We start from the raw sequence: 7,751 nt of genomic DNA, 5'->3' as shown, positions 1-7,751 counted from the left end.
GTCACTAGGTATGGCCCGAAAATCCAAAAAAAAAAAAAATAAATAAAAAATAAAATGCCATTGTTAAAGTCTATCAATCAGGCTATAGGGATAAGTAGAGAGACTAAGATGATTGCCTTGCATGGGACTGAACCCAATTTAGTTCCTAGCACCACCTATGGTTCCCCCAAAAAGTGATCTCTGAGCACAAACTGAGGGGTAAACCCTGAGCATCACTGGTTATGTTCCCTCTCCACAGAAATCAGGTCAGAATGATAAGAGAGTATATCAAAAAGGATATAGGAACTATATAAAAGATAGTTCTACATCTAAAAGGTGTTCCAATGATTAAGACTGGAATCATTTGAAGAATGTAGTAAATAACAATATGAGATGATAGCTCAAAAAGAAAATAAATATCTATTTGATAGAAATCATATGACGGGGCCTGGAGAGATAGCACAGCGGTGTTTGCCTTGCAAGCAGCCGATCCAGGACCTGAGGTGGTTGGTTCGAATCCCGGTGTCCCATATGGTCCCCCGTGTCTGCCAGGAGCTATTTCTGAGCAGACAGCCAGGAATAACCCCTGAGCATTGCTGGGTGTGGCCCAAAAACCAAAAAAAAAAAAAAAAAAAAAAAAAGAAAGAAAGAAATTATATGACATGGGGCCAGAGAGATAGCATGGAGGTAAGGCATTTGCCTTTCATGCACAAGGTCATTGGTTCGAATCCCGGCATCCCATATGGTCCTCTGAGCCTGCCAGAAGCAATTTCTGAGCGTGGATCCAGGAGTTACCCCTGAGCACTGCCGGATGTGACCCCCCCAAAAAAAAGAAAAGAAAGAAAGAAAAAAAGAAATCATATGACATAAATAAGTGGCATTGAATGACTAACTAGGAGAAGGAATTAGTCTCCTATATAGAATAATTCCAATATCAAATGTATAAGGAATGAGGGAAAATAAAATCACCATTAGATGGTTATAATAATTATTGCTATAGGCAAGATCCATCAAAAACCACTAGGTATACCTTATATAAGAAAAAAATATTTGGGCTGGTGAGAGAGTTTAGTGGACCAAGAACATGGTTTGCACACAGGACACCTGAGTCCAATCCCTGACATCACATAGTCCTTAGAATACTGAACTACTAAGCTCAGCCAGGTGTGGCCTCAAAATAAAGATGAAGAGAACAAGATATTTGTAAAACCTCAAAAATACATACTCCAAAACTCACAAATCTTGTGAGGGCTTTAATCTGCTATCCTGTTATTCTTTGATACCTTTATGCTCCATACAAACCCAAATCAGGACACGTTCTATACATAAAAAGCCCATGTATAGATAGATCTTGGAAAGGGTGGAGATTTTAATTTTCTCAGGTAAAAACACAAATATTTTTATACATCATTGTCAGCAGGAAAATGAAGCTGATGGGGGTAGGGTAGTCCACTCTGAAAGTGTGTTTTGAAAGTTTTGGAGACACTGGAGCTGTGCTCTTGGGAATTTGCTAAAAAACAACAACAACAACAACAACAACAACAACCAAACCCTGACAGTGCCTGTTGGTGGTATCTGGGGGCCCATGGATGCCAGATCCAAGTCCGGGCTCCAGCATGCAAGTGCATGCACTCCAGCCTTTTGATTCATTTTCCCGACCCACTAGGCAATTTGAAAAAGAGAGATACTCTTTTCTCCCAGGCTGGGCCCTGGCATGTGTGTGTCCCTTTCCCAGGAATTGTCCCTGGCTGAACAATGCTCTTGGATTACCCAGGGGTGCAAGGGAAGTGACAGACACAAGGGGGCAGCAGCTACAAGGTGGAGGTGTGGCAAGAAGGCGGGAAGAGAGAAGTCACAAAAAGTCAGGGCCTCCTCTTTAATGGCTCTGTGTGATTGGTTCTAGGAATTGTCAGTCTTTTCGTTAGTAATCATTGATTTGAGTTGCTAGTTGAATATTTAGGAAGCTTTCTCTTCCCTTCTAGATTAAAATGTCCTGAAGAGCAGAGAAGGTACTGACCTCTGTACAAATTTCTTTGTTGTTCTTGTTTTTGGGCCATGCCCGGTGATGCTCAGGAGTTATTCCTGGCTCTGCACTCAGAAATCACTTCTGGCAGGCTTCAGGGACCATATGGGATGCTGGGGATCGAACACCCAGGTTGTTAGCGTGCAAGGCAAACACCCTACAACTGTGCTATCTCTCCAATCCGTAAAATGCCTTTTTTTTTTTTTTTTTTTGGTGACGCACATTAGTTTACAGATTTGAGTTTCCAGGTTCTAACTTGGAGTAGGCTGTTCTACCAAAGCAAACTCAGAGATTTCTGAAGAACAGGAGTAACAGCAATATAAAATGTGAAAATACATAGGGCGTGTTCAGTCTATTCCAAGCACTTTATCAAAGCCTTTTACATAGCTCATTTCATTGAATCTTGTCCCAACAACCCTGGGAAACTTATCCCTGTCATCCTTATTTCATAGAAGAGGAAACGGAAGAGCATAGAATTTAAGTCACATCTAGAGTCACATAGCTCCCCAGGGATATATCCTGGGATTCAAGGCTATGTTTTTATTTTATTTTATTTTATTTTATTTTACTTTGGGGCAGTATACCCAGGGGTGCTTAAGGACTATGCAGGGGCTCATTCCTAACTGTGCTCAGAGGACCACTTGAGGTGCTAGGGACAGAATCAGGATTGGCTGCATGTAAGGTAAGCACCTTAATCTCTGTACTATCCCTCTTCACAAAACTAAGTTTTTAATTTTTAGTTAAGCTTCCACCATTTCTAGTATACTGTAATTTCTTCCCACATGTGGAATTAGATCAATGTGAGTATCTAGTGAGATCATCAGATGGTCAGAATAACTGTTGAGCCCCCAGCATCTGGTTCTTTTTTTTCCCCTCCATTTATGAACTGTGTGTGAGAGAGAAGAGAGGAAGTGTGTGTGTGTGTGTGTGTGTGTGTGTGTGTGTGTGTGTGTGTAAGGAGGGGTGGTTACTGAAATTTATACTGAGGAGACTAGAGTAAGAATGGCCATCAAAACAGGCATTGCATTTTGATTGTTCAACCGCAGCATCTGGTTCTTTTTTTTTTTTTTTTTTTTTTTAGATTGAAGTTTGGCCAACACACAGTGGTGCTACTGCTGAGCTCGTTATTTTCAACTCTGTGTTCAGAGCTCACTCTCAGCTGTGCTTAGGGGCTTACTCTGCTCAGAAATCATTCTTGGCTCTTCTTGGGGAAACCTTACGTGGTGGCAGGTTTGATTGCATGTGAGGCAAGTACCCTATCTGCTGTACTATGTCTCTTTGTTCTTAAGGTTCTTTAAGGATATTCATCCTCAAGAGGTCTTAATTTCATGGGGCAAAGGGCAGAAAGGGCAGGTGGCCAATATCTTGGGCTTTCCAGGTACTTAGCCAGTTCCTACCCCTTGGCTATGGACACTAAGCTCGATTACTTGGAGTGAATCAGGTATTAAAACACTGCCTGCAGAGCACCTGGGTTTCCCATAATAGGGTAGAACATGCTGATTTTATTGGGGTGTATTCTGTATTATTTTGTCTATCCAAACACTTCTTCATTTAGCACCTGTCCATGGATGCTGCCTATAGTCTGGTTTTGACATCTTCTACATTGGCCAAAGCCCCTCATTGTTTATTTGGGTTGGAGCTGATTATGGTTACCTCTTTCTCTTGTTCTAAGATGGACCACAGTGTCATCAACTTTCTCTTTTTCTTGGTACAATTGTTTAGCAGCATCCAAAATTCCAAAGTTCTATGGTTCACATGACAAGCCCATTGTTTCACAGGCATTTTTTTTTTTTTTTTTTAAGAAGAGTTGTATAACTGCATACTTACCTGGCAGGGGAGATACCATGATCATGAAGGTGGTTTCCCCAGGGCAAGGCTTATCCATTGCACTCCAATGTGCTGACCCCTGCAATTTCCCCAAATGTGGGAACCTCAATTAAAAAAAAAGAGAAATGTATAACTGCAAAGAAAAGCATTGGGCTCTTGGAACAAGAAAGACAGGTGAGGCCAAGGCCCTACCTCATGGCTGTGGCAGTAACTGGAGAGTTAGACATCTGTTCTCACAGAGAATGTGTGAAGGAGTTTCTTTACCCAGTCACCTATTCTTGGATACTTGAAACCTGGGCTTCTTTTTTTGGGGGGCGGGGGGCATCATACCCGGCGGTGCTCAGGGATTACTCCTGGCTGTCTGCTCAGAAATAGCTCCTGGCAGGCACGGGGGACCATATGGGATGCCGGGATTTGAACCAACCACCTTTGGTCCTGGATCGGCTATTTGCAAGGCAAACGCCACTGTGCTATCTCTCCGAGCCCGAAGCCTGGGCTTCTTAAATGTGAGGTGTACATTTAAGCCAGCTCCATAGCCTGACAATTATTTTATCTCAGAGGACTACCTTATGATTCCAAGATAGAAGAGCCTAGGGAAAAATATTTCCTTGGGTCTGTTTGACCTGTATTAGGGGAATAAAGTGGGGCTGGTCCTTTGATGTCCCCTCTAATAGCAAGGGTGCTAACCTGTTCTGAGCCTGGGAGAGCAACCTCAAGTGATTGCCTTTGTCTCATTTCTTTCTCCTTTGGCTCCTGAGCAGATCTGGTCAGTGCTAGGCACAAGCAAGAAATAGAAATGTGGTTTCCCCAAAGTGTACCTCAATTGGTTGGTGACTGCTTATCTATTTTATCTCTTTCCTTGCAGAGCATCAGGGATTGAACCCAGAACCTCAGGTATATAAGGCAAGTGCTTGACTCTGAGTACATGCCCAGCCCCAGCAGCTATGTATAAGACTGTAGCTTCAGCCTAGTATCTTCTAGCATCTTGTAACCACCTCCATATTGTCTTTCAGATCTTCACATCTTCTCCCTTTCCTCATCCAGTGACTGAACCCCAGAGCAGCATTTTTCAACTAGTGTGCCGTGAACTATTGTTTGGTGTGCCTGGTATTTCTGGTGTGTCTGATGGGAAAAATTCCAATTTCATTCGTAACATGCGGCTTCGGCTCACAAATAGACCAATCATTAGATTATTTCATAATAAAGTAATTTCCTATTCAAAAGAATTACTTTATATATAGTCAATAAAGGCACAGAAGGGCCGGAGAGATAGTATGGAGGTAGGGCGTTTGCCTTGCATGCAGAAGGACAGTGGTTCGAATCCCAGTATCCCATATGGTCCCCCGAGCCTGTCAGGAGCAATTTCTGAGCATAGAGCCAGGAGTAACCCCTGAGCGCTGCCAGGTGTGACCCAAAAACAAACAAAACAAAACAAGACAAAACAAAAAACTCAAAAAACCCAATATAGGCACAGAGTTACATTTTTTTTTTTTTTAACATTTTCTAATGGTGTTGTGACTCGTGGTTTTTTTCCATGGAAAAAGAGTGCCATTTTGGGGACGGAGAGATAGCATTGGAGGTAAGGTGTTTGCCTTGCATGCAGAAGGACGGTGGTTCAAATCCTGGCATCCCATATGGTCCCCCGAGCCTGCCAGGAGCGATTTCTGAGCAGAGAGCCAGGAGAAACTCCTGAGCGCTGCCGGGTGTGACCCCCCACCCCAAAAAGTGTGCCTGAGCACAAAAAGGTTGAAAAACACTGCCCTAGAGAATAGCATTGGTTATTTGATTTCCTGACCACCACCCTCTCCCCATCTACAGAAGATTCGTTCTTTCAACATTGTTTCCTATCCAGGTTCTGACCAATGTGGGTGATGCACATCACAGCAGAAACTCCAGTTCCTCAGCTCTTGCTCTCTTCTATGGGAGCCCCCAGGAATGAGGTCATAGGAGCTCAGGTGTGGACCTGAACAAGGCAGAAAATATTTTGGTGGCAATCCTGCCTTTCCCTGTGGAGCCGTGGAAGGGAAAAGATCTACACTGTAGAATGAGGCTCATCCCAAGTGGGGGTCTCTTCAGTCCATAAGCAAACAGGTTCCTGTCAGGGTAAGCTGTTTCATGGCCACATGAGCCAAGACAAATCAAATGCTTCTTAGACTGGAGCTGGGGTCTTTCTCTCCAAGCTTGGGAAGGTGGGTTTGGGCCAGGTTGAGGAAGGCCTTCAACACAATCACATGAGCAGTTTATCTATTTGCTTTTGACATATCTAGTGATGCTCAGGAGTTACTCATGCCTCTATACAGATACTCCTCGATTAACGACCAAGTTCCATTTTAAAGACTTGGTCGTTAATCAAATTGGTCGTTAAGTGAGGAACTGCATGTACTGTATACAATAGTAGTACAGTATATGAATAGTACTTGACAATACAGTATTCTGAATAAGTAAAATAACAAAAGTGTTACAGCTCTTTTAGAATTTGTCCAGCAGGCTTTCTGGTCTCCACTGGAAGGCCCCAGAAAGCAAAACAAAACAAAACCAAAAAAACCCCAAAAAAACAAACAAACAAAAAAAAAAGATTAAACTGAAAACTTCCACTTGTTTTAATTTGCATAGATTGTGTAATTTACACACAGTAGTGCAATGTATTACAGAACATAGTAAAGTAGGTACATTAAAGCACCAAAAACCCAGTACTGTACTGTAGAGTGTACAAGATGAAAAAATATATTTAAAATAAACAAAAATAAATAAATTCAGGCTATCATATAGTCAACTAATCCTTCAAAATCTTCATCTGTGTCATCATCAGAGCTATTATCAGGAGCTGCTGAAAGCCCAGGTAAGGGACACTATAGAGTAGAAATGGAAGTTTTGGTAGTGCTTGGTGTAACTTTCCAAAAGTATCCACTTAGAGTGGTCTGTTTTGTCATTTTCTTTTTTTCTTCATATATTTCATGATAGCACTGTAAAAATTCACTTATGTATCTTTCCACCTTTGTGAAACATTCGGATCCATACACTCAAGTTCCAACCTAGCTGCATTCACTTTTGAGAACACACCAGCTAATCCCTTCACAGTAAACTTCTTTGGTATTTCTTCCATGTTTTTATTTTCGTCTTCCTCCACCAAGTTCTGCTGTACTACTATCTCATGGACTTTTTTTTGACACCTTCATAATTCTTTATGATCTTCAATTCAGGGGTCCTCAAACTTTTTAAACAGGGGGCCAGTTCCCTGTCCCTCAGACCATTGGAGGGTCTGACTATAGTAAAAACAAAACTTATGAAAGAATTTTTTTTTGTTTGTTTGTTTGTTTTTGGGCCACACCTGGCAGTGCTCAGGGGTTACTCCTGGCTATCTGCTCAGAAATAGCTCCTGGCAGGCACGGGGGACCACATGGGACACAGGGATTCGAACCAACCACCTTTGGTCCTGGATCGGCTGCTTGCAAGGCAAACGCCGCTGTGCTATCTCTCCGGGCCCATGAACGAATTCTTATGCACACTGCATATATCTTATTTTGCAATGAAGAAACAAAACAGATACAAATACAATGTGGCCCGTGAGCCATAGTTTGAGGACCACTGATCTTCATTCTCTTCTGAAGATCAATAACTTTCCTTTGTTTCTTGGCATTTCCTGGTGAAGCCTTGCTTTTCCTTTTTGGAGACATCTGGGGTAAAGTATAATTCAGAATAAGGTACCCAGATCACAAACAACTTGCATGCTTGAAGAAAAAGCTTTATAAAGTTACACTGAACTGTACATACTGTAATGTACTATATCTGTACTGTATATTGTCACATTGCTGTGCTGTGTTGTGTGGGCCTGAGAGAGATCCTAGACTGTATACAGTATAGTTGTACTGTATGTATAGTACATTATAGCTGTTTATAACGTGTTTTTCTTTGTGTCACAAAA

At 42.0% G+C, this 7,751-nt stretch overlaps 1 non-coding gene and 1 pseudogene across 1 annotated transcript; both read left to right on the top strand.

The window, feature by feature from the left end:
* Nucleotides 1-3,821: 3,821 nt before the first annotated feature.
* LOC126002891 (uncharacterized) lies at nucleotides 3,822-3,948 on the top strand (annotated as a pseudogene).
* A 2,334-nt stretch (nucleotides 3,949-6,282) lies between these two features.
* LOC126002409 (U7 small nuclear RNA) lies at nucleotides 6,283-6,344 on the top strand. Its single transcript, XR_007493121.1, has one exon. It is a non-coding gene; the product is annotated as a U7 small nuclear RNA (small nuclear RNA).
* Nucleotides 6,345-7,751: the final 1,407 nt, after the last annotated feature.

This window comes from Suncus etruscus, chromosome 2 (genome assembly GCF_024139225.1).
Source record: "Suncus etruscus isolate mSunEtr1 chromosome 2, mSunEtr1.pri.cur, whole genome shotgun sequence".
Taxonomy (NCBI): domain Eukaryota; kingdom Metazoa; phylum Chordata; class Mammalia; order Eulipotyphla; family Soricidae; genus Suncus; species Suncus etruscus.
The sequence above is the reverse complement of the archived record's forward strand: the minus strand, read 5'-3'. Positions and strand labels throughout refer to the sequence as shown.